The sequence below is a fragment of the Triturus cristatus genome, chromosome 6 (genome assembly GCF_964204655.1).
Source record: "Triturus cristatus chromosome 6, aTriCri1.1, whole genome shotgun sequence".
In the NCBI taxonomy this organism is placed as follows: domain Eukaryota; kingdom Metazoa; phylum Chordata; class Amphibia; order Caudata; family Salamandridae; genus Triturus; species Triturus cristatus.
In genome coordinates this window covers 137,015,810-137,030,358 of record NC_140589.1, presented here as the reverse complement: position 1 = coordinate 137,030,358, position 14,549 = coordinate 137,015,810, and positions in this window count along the sequence as shown.

The window sequence follows — 14,549 nt, the reverse complement described above, 5'->3', positions numbered from 1 at the left end:
TAGCGGCCGGTCGAGCATCCCCTGCCATGACCGGCCCTACCAGAGACCTGGTGGAAGACCCTTTTCAGTGAGGAAAGGACTTATCCAATGAAGCAAAAGTGCTGAAAAATTTTGCTATTTCCTTGATTAATCTTTCTCCGAAAAGTTGACCCTCAGCCAGAGGGCCTAGTTCGGCCACAGCCAATTCTGCAAGTTGCGGGTTGATTCTCAAAAGGACAGACTTGAGCCTCTTGGAGGAGAGGGCGCAGTTGGCATTGCCAAGGAGGCAAATTGCTCTCTGGGTCCAACCAGCTAGGACCTCTGGATAAATAGCAGCTCCAGTCTCTTGTGCTTGCAGGGCTAATTCAAGGATTTTAGCTAGTGGGCCTGCAACATCCAACACCTTGTCTTGACACTTCCGAAGGGCGCGATCTATGCCCTTTTTCGGGTCTTTTTTGTATTTCTTCAAAAAGGTGGTCATTGAAGAGTCAATATCGGGGGTAACTGCCACTTTATGTGCTAAGTCTGGACGGGGACATTCAGATTTGAGTCTGGCTCTAACTTCTTTATCAAAGCTTTTCCTAAGATGGTTCTGCATATATTCCGCTACCGCTGGAGAGGGAGCCCAGTCAGCAAAGCGGGGGTGGACTATGTCTGAGGGTTCAAAAGAAAAGGGGGAAGGGTGGACGGGTGAGGAAGAGTGCTTGTGCTTCTTGCCGCATTTGCGTGGCCTGGACTCCTGGGAAGAGTCGTGTCAGTGCTTGAGTCAGTGGTAGTGTCAGGGACATGGTTCGTGAGGGTAGGAGAGGTGGCAGGGATGTTATCCTGGGTTTGCTTCTTAGATTTGCATAACATAGAGTAAACCTTAACATGAGGCCAGGGAATACCAGAAGGTTCAGGAGCGGGGCAGGGTGCAGGAGTAGGAGTACCAGAAGGAATAGGAGTACCTGTAACCAATTGGTCTAAGCATTGGGAAGTAGGTAAAAGGGCGGAGGAAAGGACTTGACATCCACTTTTTTATCAATAATATCTTCCATGGTTTCGTCATAATAATAGTCCTCCCCATCAGGGTCATTACAAGCAGCCACCTCTTCCTCGTAGACTTTGCAGTCTGACATATCAGCCATCAAGATACGGCAATCACAAATCCCCAGAGGGAAGCTTAATTATCCAGCCCACTAATCCTCTAGGACCAGGGCGTCGGTTGGGAGCAAAGCTGGGATAGAGGGGGCCCTCTAGGTACCAAAAAATACCCCTGACCGATAGGACTAATGGGGGTGTAAAACCCTGAATGTCTAATCGGTCTCAGGGTTTCCCAAAAATTATTCTCGCCCACTTTTAGGCAAGCGAGGGTTAAAACACACGAGGGATAATTACTGAGCGTGAGAAACGTTGCCAACATCAGGGCCCGGTACCGGCTCCACCTCTTGCCTGCCGTGTGAAAGTTCCCTGATTCAACCCACGAGAGGCATCACCACCAACTTATCGGATCGCGTTCAGGCTCCCGAGACGCACGTAGGAATCCCAGCCGGGTCCCGACATGTGTCTTGCTCTCAGGGTGGAGGGGCCAGTCCCTGGCAGCGTGCCAAACGAAACCACCGCACCACTTGCAGCACGAGTCGGAAGCAGTAAGGGGGGTGTATAATAATAAAGACAATAAATAACCAAATGAGACGAAAATGAACAGAGAGATCAAAGCGCGCGCAGCGCAGCGTGACTGGCATTAAACAGTTATACACAAAATCTGCATGCAGCAATCGACAGCAAACGCAATGAACAATCATTAAAACCAATGAAATCAGAGTCACAATAGATAATAGGAAAACAAACTAATGAGGCACTTATCTTGACTGCGGAGCAGAAAAGGAAGAGGAAGCCAAGATGGTGCCTCATTATTTTATATATTGTAATGTGTTACTATTGGTTGTTGGAAGAGGCGTGGTTCAAAGCCTCATGGGAAATTACGTTTTTTACTAATGTTACTGTGTTTTCATTGGCTGCTGTGAGTCAGTAAAGAAATTGAGACAGCATAATCTGAAGCTTCCGGTCCTGCTATAGAATCCTGAGTGGAGAAGTTCCGTATTCGCAATGGCAGCAGCAGCGCATTCCGGATATGTCTCAGGATGATGACGCATAGGAGCCCATCTTGGATAGGGGAGCAGTGCGAAGTAGAGCAAGGAAATCTCTTCCTCCTTTAAAGCACAGACATTTGTTTCTGAAGGATTGGTGACAGGCACACCAGCCAAAGTCTGCCAATGCAGTATTTTCTGCAGCACGGCCTGTGTGTTCAGAAGGGGCAGTGTTACATGTGGCCAGAGGATGCAAGAAGAACTTGTAACCTGATCGAAGGCATAATTGAGCCTTGTGTGTCAAGTGTGGCATTTGGGAAAACTGATGAATTCTTCTGTGAGGTGTGAAATGTGTGCCTGCCACTTGGGAGGAACAGGTGAGATAGATTGTGTTACTTACTATGTTTATGTTTTGTGTTTTATGTCATGATGGGTTGCTGCCACATTATATTTTCATTATGTTTTCATTTGTTCAAGTTTAACCCCTTCGCTGCTAGGCCTTTTCCCCCCCTGTGCTAAGCCCTTTTTTGGCTATTTGGGGTAGTTCGCGCATAGGCCCCTGTAACCTTTTGACCACATAAGGTATTCACGACAAATTTGCATCCTTTTTTCCAACATCATGAGGATTCTAAAGGTACCCAGTGTTTGTGGATTCCCCTTGAGGGTACTCAGAAATTAGCCAAAATACAGGTTTTTTTGGGGGGGGGGAGGGGAAATGGGAAAAAAGGGCTACAGCTGAAAGCGTCTGTTTTTTCCCCTGCAAATGGTATCAAAAAAGGGGTTGTGGTACTGAAATCACCATTGTCCCAGCTTTCAGGGACAAGCAGACTTTTGTCAGAAAACCAACATTTTTTACACAGTTTTGGCATTTTTCGGGGACATAGCATATTTTTGCTATTTTTTGTGCTTTCAACCTTCTTCCAGTTAATGGTAGAAATGGGTATGAAAGCAATCATGGATCCTGGAAAGCTTAAAAAGTAGACAAAATTCTGAATTCAGCAAGGGGTCATTTGTGTAGATCCTGAAAATGTTTCTTTATAAAAACTAACAGTTGAATATAGGAAAAATTGAAAATTAGTTGAAAAAAGCAGCCGTTTGTGCCAACGTTTTCACCTGTAACTTCTTCAAATTATGAGAGCTGTTTCACAGCAATATACGGTTACATCTGCTGGACCTTTCTGGTTGTGGGGATATATAGGACTTGTAGGTTCACCAAGACCCCGACGAACCCTGAGGCAATAACTGAGCAGCGTCTTGCAATGGTTTTTATTATGTACCGGGTATAGAGCAATTCATTTTGGAAAATATATACATGGAAAAATCGGTTTGAAAGACACCTATTTATTTCTGAAATAGGAACAAAATATAGAGTTTAGAAACAGTAGATATTTGCACATTTCCGAAATTGTGAGTACCCATACTGGCATGAGAATTATAGGACATTTTTCAAAATGACTTTGTTTTTACACATTGTCTTTCATTTGAAAGGCAGAAATGCATCGAAAGTCAGTAGGTAATAACAGTTGCTCTACAATTCTGTGTTGCCCTAAGTCTCCCGATAAAAATAGTACCTCACTTGTGTGGGTAGGCCTAGTGCCCGCAACAGGACACGGCTCAAAACGCAACGTGGACACACTTTTATTTTTACAGTGAAAACTGACCCTTTTTTTGCAAAGTGCCTAGCTGTAGATTTTGAACCCTAGTTCTGCCAGCACCTAGCAAAACCTAGCAAACCTATACATTTTCACACAGATTCCAGAACTTTCCGCCACAGAAATGTGAGGAAAATTTGTTTTTTTTTTAACAGATTTTTAGTTTTGCAAGGGATTTTGGGTAACAGAACCTAGTGAAAGCCACACAAGTCACCCCATCCTGGATTCCCCTCAGTGTCTAGTGTTCAAAAATATATAGGTCCCTAGGTGCCAGCTGGGCTAGGACCGAAAATCCACAGGTAGGCACATTTCGAAAAAAAAGTGAGTGCCTAGTGGGCTTTCTGCCACCGTAGGGAGGGGGGAAATCAGAGGCTATTGGCCCGATATGCCCTCCAGAGGGGCAGAAAGACTGTGGCTATTATTTTGGGGGGGTTGGGGGCATTGGGATGCCCATTCTGGTCAACCCCCACCCCTGCATATAAAAAAGCCCGCATAATCGCTGGCACATATATAGTGGGCTTTCTGCCCCCCCCTCCCCCGGGGGCAGATCAGGGTCTACTGCCCCCATCTGCCTCCTGGGAGGGGCAGAAAGACTGTGGCATCTTTTTTGGGGTGGGTGGGGGCATTGGCATGCCCATGCTGGGCAGCCCCCACCCTTGGCCTATAAAATAAATAATCCTTGGCATCTAGGGTGCTTTCTGTCCCCTGGGGGGGGGGCAAGAAAGACTGGAATTTTGTGGGTGGGAGGAGTGGGGGCATTGGCATGCCTATCTTGGGCAACCCCCACCCCTAAATTCATCGGGGAAAAAAACCCTGGTATCTAGTGGGCTTTCTGTCAACCCGGGGGGCATATTGGGGGCAGAAAGACCGTTATGTTACGGTGGGCAGCCCCCACCCCTATTTCATGGTAAAAATCCCTGGGATCTAGTGGGTTTTCTGCCCCCCAGGTGGCAGATTGGGGGCTACTGCCCCATCTGCCCCCCAAGGGGGGGCAGAAAGACTGTACTTTCATGGGTGGGGGGTATTGGGCAGCCCTCACCCCTAATTACAACAAAATCCCTGGTATCTAGTGTGCAGAAAGACTGTCATATTGCGGCGGGCGGGGTGGGGTCATTGGCATGCCCACATTGGACAGCCCCCACCCCTATTTCATGGATCTAGTGGGCTTTCTACCCCCCCACGGGGCAGATTGGGGGCTACTGCCCCCACCTGCTCCCCAGGGAGGGCAGAAAGACTGAACAATGCCCCAAAAAATATGGGGGGAGCAAAGGCCCTTGCCCAAGGGGCCGCTCCCCCTCCCTGGTGCCTAGTGGGTGGATCCCTGCTTGCGGATCGCCCTCCTGGGATCCACTAGGAAGGAGTACCCCTCCCGTCTTTCTTCGTGCTTAAGGGGCTGAGATAGCCCCCTGAGCACGTAGAAACTGAAGTGAGCCTAAAGGCTCATTTCAGTTTCGGTTTCACTGAAATGACGTCAGTGCGACGTGCGCACCGATCGTCATTTCAGGGAAACCAGGGGGGCCTCGGGAGTAGGGGAAGCTCTTCCCCAGCTCCCGAGGCTCTTTGGGTGAAAAGTGAATCCCTCAGGTGCCCGCACCAGAGGGATTCTGAGTGTCATGTGCTCGGACGGCTGGGGGCTGTCCGACGCACATGAGCACCGATGCGTCGGATGGCCCCCGGCCATCCGACGCATCGCAGGGGTTAAGTAAAGCTGCCCTAAAATGTTTGATAAGGATTGCATGAGATGTAATGCTGAATGGAAGTTACATGATGCAGACGTTTTCAATTTCTTGCATGTTTGGATTACATATACGTGCTCTGAAGAAACCAGAGGCAAAGTACTAAGTTTGTGTATCAATGATGGCAACCATTAAACCTTTTGTTCTGGTTTAAGTTGATTTGTTCCAGATGAGAAAGTCCGTTTTGTAAGTGTAGCGCTAAATAAATAGTATCTCTGGCCCTGAAGGTATGCAGCAGAGGGTGTAGTGTATCTGTTCTGGAGTGATATGCAATGTTGGGTACAAAGTTGGTTGGGGTCATATTTTGTGCACCCTAATTTTGCAAGGTAGTTTTGACAGTGGAAGTGAGTGTGTGCGTCCCTTTGCTTAATGCTTGGTGGTGCTATGTTTGTGTAGTGTCCTATTGCAAGGATGAGCAAGGGTTGAAAGATACCATTTGCCTACTGCTGTAGTGAGGGTTGATAGGCACCCATGATGTTATTTGTGATTGTGGGTTGAAAGAGAACCATTGCCACATTATTCTACGTTTATGTTTGTTGTAGAGATGAGTGAGGGTCGAAAGATACCCATTTTGCTATGTGCAAGATGCCCTGTGTTGGGATGAGTGCTGATGGAAGAGATTCAACATTAATTTCTATATTCACAAGATGCCTTGTGTTTGGGTTGGAAGAGACATTTTCTACTTTTTGCGTGACGGTTGAAAGATAGCCGTTTTGTGTTTGAGTTCTAAAACTGTGTAGTAAATTGAGTAGTGATTTGAAAAGATTTTCTATAAGGGGAAGTGGTAAAAAATGCTTTTTTGTTATTTGTGTAAATTTTCTGTCTGATGTTCCCTGATGTATTTTTATTATTTTCTAAGCAGGGAAATTTAACCTCTCGGTTCTAGCCGACTTTCTGGGATATGCTACCTCTCCAGTAGAGCATAGGAATCCTCAATTTTTCTCCTAGTCATGTAAAAGTATCAAATTATATGTTCTCTAAATTCATATGCATTACTGTTTTTTGGGGAAAATAAGCACCCTCTCTTCTCAGTTACTCCTCCTCGTGATGATGAACTTTCACTAATGTGTGTGGGCTGAAACCAAATTGACATAAAAGGCAACAAAGTCATATGGCATACAAATTATTGCAGAGGGTGAATTTTGAACTAATTGTATATATTTTCTGGCACAATTTTCTTTGTTTTTGTCACATTTAGGCTATATTTTCTATTCTCACCAACACCATGTGTTCACCTTTACAGTGAGCACTTTAAAGAGTGCATTCATTTGATGAATTTTTAATGCATGCCATGTTATTTAAACAAACTGTGATAGCTATATAGGCATTAGTTGCCTTGAAATGTATTAAATATTTATTTAACGCGATAAAAAGTAGGAAAAAATTTGATGGGTATTGTTGCTAAATACATATTATGCCAGGTACCATTCGAATTCTAAAGGTTGCTCCTGTGGTTTATTTCACTATTTGAGTGTTGGGAGTGAACGTCGTGTTAAACATGAAACCTATCTCAAGAGGTTGCTTAAAATTGAAACCACATTTTTTTTTGTGGCAAATATTTTTTTTATATTTATTTTTATTTTATATGCGCATTTTCAGAAGTAACTAAAAAAACCAAAGTAAATGTATACAATTCATAGCATTGGCATGGCATTAACACAGTTTGAAATTAAGCTGGCGTGACTAAACAATACATAACTCGGCTTTATAGGCAATCACAATCAGGACAGGTAGTAAAAAGATGCATTACATGACAGTATAATTAAAAAGATACATTTCATGACTGTATAGGGTGGGGCATAATCGTTGAAATACAGTACATCAGACAGTTGCTACAGTCAGCAGATAAGCAGTAAGGGAACCCCAGATATCCAGCGGTTTTGATGACGTGGGCAATTCTTCTGTGTAACATGTGAACTGATCCCGACAGTAGGTTAGGTCCTGCAGCCATAGTTTAGTGGTAGGCGCGGGTCTGCCTCCCCAACACATAGAGACTCTACGTTTGGCCATTAGTAATGCTATAGCCACAAACCTCCTGTGAGAAGCCTTAATGTTAGTGACCAGGCCTAAGAGACATAGTTGGGGAGTACAGGCTATGGGCAACCCCACCATTAAGTGTAGAATATGTGTGACTGACCCCCAATATGATTTCACCTTTGAGCATTCCAAAGCTAAGTGATAAAAATATGCACCCCACAGCACCTACAGCTGTCCAATTCATGCAGACCGTATTTATATAGCTGGGCTGGTGTGTAATATAGTTGATGTAGATATTTAAAGAGTACCAATCTGAGGTTACCATTTACTGTCAACTGCCCCGTCAGACGGCAACATCCAAACCACTCGTAGAACTTCTCATATGGGATTTGGTAAGATCGCATTCCATTTGGTTAGTGCAGACATGCCTAGTGCGACCTCATCTCTCTGCGATGCCTGATATAGTCTTGTGACCAGCTTGGCTCGGGACGTGGTAGTATACAAGTGCTGCAGTGCTTCTAGCGCAGGCGGTTCTGCAGGAAATTGTGGATAGAGTGCACGCTTTGCAGATTGCAGCCTAGTATAGGTAAACAGCTGCATGGCAGTGATGCCGCTTCCGGCAACCATGGAGGCTGAGGCTATGAATCGACCACCAGGAAACACATCCTCCATTTTTGTCATATCCATATCGTTAAGGGTCTTTAGTGCACCGGGCTCAGCAGTAACAGAGAGTTCTGTATGGTATAGCAGCGGCATACTGGGCGCATATAGCGGCAGTTTCTGTGCTCGTTTTCCCAGTTCTTGCCAGGCTTTGGCCGAGGTTTGAATAGTGTCATACTTCCCTTTCTCAAAGACTGTGTGGTTATTCACTATCATGGCTTTGAGCGGTATTGGGTGCACAGTGCCTGCTTCCATCCCAACATGGGGGATGTAACTTGGGTCTTGCTGCCAGTAGTAGGCGTAGTGCGCCTGTGCACAAAGGTAGTATAAATGAAAATTGGGCGCCGTGAACCCCCCTTGGTCGTAAGGAAGCATAAGTGTTCCCCAGTGAAGGCGAGGTTTCCTACCACCCCATGCCAGCGTAATTAGGCGGGAGCAGAGTGTATTAAAAAAGTGACGTGTCAGCTGTACAGGGATATTTAAAAATAAATACAGAAAGCGCGGAAGAATTACCATCTTCATTAACGCTATGCGATCTGCGAAGGTTAGGGGTAACTTGATCCAGCGAGCCACCTGCCCTTCGAGTTGCGTGAGGGCTGTGCCATAATTGGATTGTATGACAATCTGCGGATCTCTATGGAGCCATTTTCCTAAGTATTTCACAGTGTCAGTACACCATACTAAGGGATAGTCCAGGTCAATTTGTGGTGTGCAATTCGTGAGAGGCAAGATGACCGATTTAGACCAATTTATGCCTAGTCCGGAAAACTACTCAAACCGGATGTACTCCCTGATGAGGGGCACCAGATGTGCAGTGGGTTTACGAACGTAAAGCACCATGTCGTCTGCATACATAGAGATTAGTAGGGGGCGTTGGAGAAAACGTAAGGCAGCCTGAGCATGGCGCTGCCTCAGGATACAGACTAGCGGCTCGAGTATGAGTGTAAATAGCAAGGGGGACTGTGGACACCCCTGCCCTGTGCCGTGCTGGATATGAATTACCTCCGACAATTGACCATTGACCCTTACACGCGCAGTGGGACATATGTAGAGCAATTTTATCCAGTTGGTAAAAATAAAGGGCACACAAATACGATGCAGAATTGCAAACATATATGACCAAGAGATAGAATCAAAGGCTTTTGCAGCTTTAAGGAGCACCGCAACTGCCGGCTGGGTGGGCTCAAGTACATGCATGACCGCAAAAAGTGTCCGCAAGTTATGGGATGTTGAACGAGTAGGGACAAACCCAGATTGATGGGCAGTACCATAACTGGAAGGAGTAGCTTCCACCTGGTTGCCAAAACCTTTGCTAAAATTTTTACATCTGTATTTATTAATGACAGGGGTCGATAGGAATCACACCTGTCTGGAGGCTTTTCAGGTTTTATTAACGTAACCACAAGTGCCTCACACAAAGTCGGAGGCAAACGCTGAGTTTCATATGCTTCTTTGTATAACTGGAGGAGACAAGGAGCTAGTATATCTATATATGCCTTATAAAATTCTGCTGGTAACCTGTCGGTGCCAGCCGATTTTCCATTAGGCAGTGCAGTAATGACATCTCATATTTCATCTAGGGTAAGAGGATGCATTTGAAACTTTTGCTGTCCTTGTGAGAGCCATACCAGTGCTATGTCGTCAAGATATTGTGTTAGTTCAGCATGATCTGCAGATTGGCGATGAGCATACATCACAGCATAATATTTTGCAAAAGTTTGAAGTATATTGGGTGTGTCGTAATGCGTTGTGATTGCTTTAACTAGATATGCCTTGTCTCTGGGTTCTGTTATACGGCTGGCAAGCGCTCTGCCAGGCCTGCCACCTTCACCGTAGTACCTAGCCTTACATCGCCGTGACATATGCCGTATCTCCTGATCAGCCACATCATTATATTCTGTAATTTTAGTTTTAAAGTGTGCCAGCGTGGCGGGATCGGCCGTGGCATCATATCTTCGTTCAAGGTCACTTAGCTCACACTCAAGCAAAGCCATAGTGCCGCGCAACGATTTCAGAACCCCAGCCTGTAGACCTATGCAAGCCCCACAAATGGCCACTTTAAAAGCCTCCCACAGTGTCCCTACAATCTGAACAGATCCAGTGTTATACGAAAAATAGTCAGAGATAGCTTCACAAATCCCCTCGCAAAAGACCAGGTCTAGTAGGGAGGACGAATGCAGTCGCCATTGAAATTGGGTGGGGATATAAGATCGTAATGTCATGCTGAGATATACAGGGGAGTGGTCTGATAGTGTCCGAGGTAGGTACCTTATCTGTACTGTCCATGTATTTATGTCCTGTGTGACTAGCCAGTAGTCAATGCGAGACCATACTTGACGAGCATTTGAGTGACATGTGCCCTCTATAGAGCCAGGGTGGCGCAGTTGCCAAATATCTGTGAGCCCCAGGGTCAGCATACCGTCACAAACCAACTCAGTAGCTTTCTTATGAGAGGGGACCGCTGTAGACAGCCTATTCATTGCAGAGTCTAAAACAACATTAAAATCACCCACGCAGATAATAGTGGAGGGAGGCAGATTATAGAGCTTACCCCATAATGCATCATAAAAAGCAGGGTCGTCAACGTTTGGTCCATACAAATTCACAATGACCATCTGTTTACCATATAGTGTTCTTTGTACTATTATGTATCTACCCCCTTCATCTTCTTCTACATAAATCGGTACGAAGGGGACCCCTTTCTTAATAAGAATCATCACACCCCACGCATAGGAGGAGTAAGATGCAGATAACCTCACCCCCGCCCATCTGGTAGCTATGGTGGAAACCGCCCGCTTAGTGAAGTGAGTTTCTTGAAGAAGAGCTATTTGGATGTGATGACGGTCCAGGTAAGAAAGTACCGATCACACTTTTTTGGGGTTGTTAAGCCCTCTGAAGTTCCAGCTTAGCCACAAGATTGTCGAGACTTTGGGTACCGTCATGTCTGATAGTGGCAATATCTCTGATTGTGTTGCAGCCTAAGTATGAGTGTTGTGCAAGCCATGCCCGGCCGGTGTGATGTGACCAATGCTATATCCATGAAACATGTCTCCCCAACATCCCCTCCCACCCACTTCAGCAATGGAAACTTGCTGTGACCCCCCCCTTCAACAAGAAAACAACTGGGCTGTTGCATGCCTGAATCGGTGAATAGAAAAAATGGGAAAACAGAAATCATTACAACAAAGGCACCAGGAGGTGCTCTAAAATAATGAAGACCTATGTGGGGAATTCCCATAGTGTGGGACGCTAGTTGCCTTTGGCACCCCATTTGAAACAGGGTGGGTCGAGATATAAAGTGTCTGGCTAATCATTCATGGGCATAAAGACAGATAATTAGCTCTAACCCATAAATACTCTTAAATGCCAACATAACATAACAGGCGTCCTAAAGCATTGAGATCTTGAACAGCATGTAGTTTACATAAGACATTTGCAACATATAGGAAATTGCTATTAGGGCCTAATTGTCGCCTGCTATAGCCCCAATCCACAGGAACGACGATAATACCCCCACTCTCTTGAGGCATGTCCACGAAGGCGTGAACCTATATACACACTGGCCGAAAACAGGCCCCGAGAGATGTGGGGACAAGGTATGGAAGCGCTCCCTTGATTCCCCCAGTGGGTGTTTTCTTGATGGGCACCGCAGAGAACAACCTGGAGCAAAAGACAACACAAAAATATGATAGTGGTTAATCCTTCTATACAGCAGTAACATACAATCAGGTGCTAGTGCTCAGAGCGCCCCCGCTTTCCTTTTCCCTCTTACCCACTGGACATCTCGGTAGCTTTTAAGAAGTGACACAGCAGGGTCTTAATGGGATTCGTTGAGCAGGTAAATACTCATAGACAACAGGAGCAGGGAAGGTGAAACAGGGAAGGAGAAACACTACTTGACTAATGAGTGGGTACAGGAGAGGGCTACAAGTAGTAGTTCTAGGAGATTATATTCAGAAGGGTTATCCCAGGGCTTAGAATAGGAAAATCACCCCTACGCACTCCTAGGGGTCTAGAAATTAAATTGAGGATCCTCAAAAGAATTTCAACAGCGCACACGGCGCATGAACAAAAATATATGTGATCGCCCTATAAGCGCGGCGTGCGCGAATAATAGTAAAAAGGAATTCGCCCGCACTCTTGCTCACGCTATGGCGCTAGGGCTGGGATCGCTCCACCAGAGCATCAAAGACAAAGCAACAAAGTTGCACCCAGACGACGTGGTCGCGTACTTAAGCTTACACGCGACCGCGAGAAAATAGAACTGAAGGTGCACAGCAACAATGTTGCAATCAGACGCGGTCGCGTTCTACAGGAAACTAACACGCGACCGCGATTCGTTAAACAACAAAAGAAGAGAGCGGGAGCTAAATCAACAAATGGCAAACAAACGCGGTCGCGTTACAATTACACGAGACCACGATACAACTCCCAAAACCAAGAATAAATAGGTGTAAACAGATACTGCCTAGATTCGGGTTGTACTAGGAACAGGGCAGAGAGTGGTTCAGGATCAAGCAACTCAACAGGGCGCAGCTCAGGGACCAACGAAGAAACCAGGATCTCGAACAGGAAGGGCGTGGACTTTGGAATCAAAGACTCAGAAAGCCAAGCACCGGTTTCCTGTCAATGGGAACTATTTAAGGAAGGGATACACTCCTCCTACTTAAGCACACTAAGGGAGCGTCTAAAAAGTGCAGATCCTGGCTATCTGTGGTTCCTAAGCACACTGAGGGAGCGTCTAAAAAGTGCAGATCCTGGCTATCTGTGGTTCCCGAATCCCAGCCAGTACACAAGAGGCATGTCTAGTAACACTAATGCCGCATATGAACTGCATACCTTGAGGAGAATAGCAAGAGCAAAAAAAACATATATGAGAGAGAACTGCAATCAGTGAGCAATACAGCAATGGAGGTCAACCAACAGTGTACATCTCACGTAATCATCCAACAGAATCTGTGTCTGCACCCCTCTCATGCGTTGACTCCCATTGTTCAATCGGTCGGATGTATTGAAGTGCTTCTTTGGGTGTCGAGAAGATGTGCGCTTTCCCATCGTGTTGAATCCTCAGACGGGCTGGGTATAGCATCGCATATTGGATGTGCAGGGATTGCAATTTTTTCTTGACAGATTGAAATTCCCTGCGGGCTTGTTGCACCACCACAGTGAAATAGGGAAACAGTTCCACTTTCATTCCTTGGTAGTTCAAACTGCCTTTCTCTCTAGACAGACGAAGCGCAGTGTCCCGATCTCAATAGTTTAGAAGCCTGGCTATAATGGGACGGGGCGGTGCTCCTGGCACAGGGCGGGCAGTCAGCGACCGGTGGGCCCTTTCCACTATTAACACTTTTGAAAAATGTTCCACTCCCAGTAGCATTGTGAGCAGTGTCGTGACATATGATTCCATAGGCCCAGTATTGGTAAATACAGAGATGCCAGTTATACGTAGATTGTTCCTGCAGGAAGGAGCTTTGATGTCCTCATTTTTGGCCTTTATCACCTCCAGTAATTTCTCCATGTTAGCACAGAACGTGCAGACCACCTCCACACGATCTTCTGTGGTAGAGATTCGCTGCTTGGCCTCCGCGAGCTGAGTGCCATGTTTATCCAACTTCGCCGCCATATTGTCTATGCGGAAGTTCAGATGATCTATCTTAGTATCAATGGTATGTAAGCTCTGTTGAATAGTCATCATCATACACTCCAGTTTAGTGCTCGAGCCTGCTTCAAGATCGGGCTCAGTGTCGGAGGCATTTGGAGATTGGGGCTTAGAGTTCTTTTTTGCCTCGAAATTTAGTTTGCTCACCTGCATGTCCATTCTTCCCATGTTTATGCGTGAGTTAGTGCGAATACGCACAGCAGGAGTGGGAGCGTATGCAGGAGCCAGAGGGCAGCAAACCAGGGGACCACAGAGGCCACCAAGGTCGCAGCAGCTTCCGGAGGCACCTGAGAGGTAGAGTATGATGAGATGTTTGGTACTCCTTCCCCGTTGTGTCTTACACCAGCGCAGTCAGTTGCTCCAGCCACGAGCCCCCAGACACGCTGGATCCTGCGGAGTAGCGCGAACTGCCACACAGTCGTTAGCATCTCAGTGATAGCCACGCAGCAGCCGCACAACAAAGGCGTTTCACAGATCAACAAACCGAGTGATAACTGCAGTGTTCTCTATTCATTGACAGGCTGTGCAACCACACAGGCGGCCTCCCACTAATTTACACTCCTCTCAGTGCGGCTGTCACAGGAGGCCCACCAAATTACAACACGTTCGCACTGCACATCAGCTTTCCATTAGACATAATGGTGCAGCAGCCAGGGTAGTGCGCAGCTTGTGGTGCAGCGCCAGGAAGAATATAGTTATAGCGGAGGCACTCCAGAAGGGGCAGAAATAATGTAGGCGCTGGGGCCTCAGGCCTAGAGGATCAACGGCAATGAGGAGTAGCACCAGCAATGGGGGTAGATCCCAGGCGATCCCACCG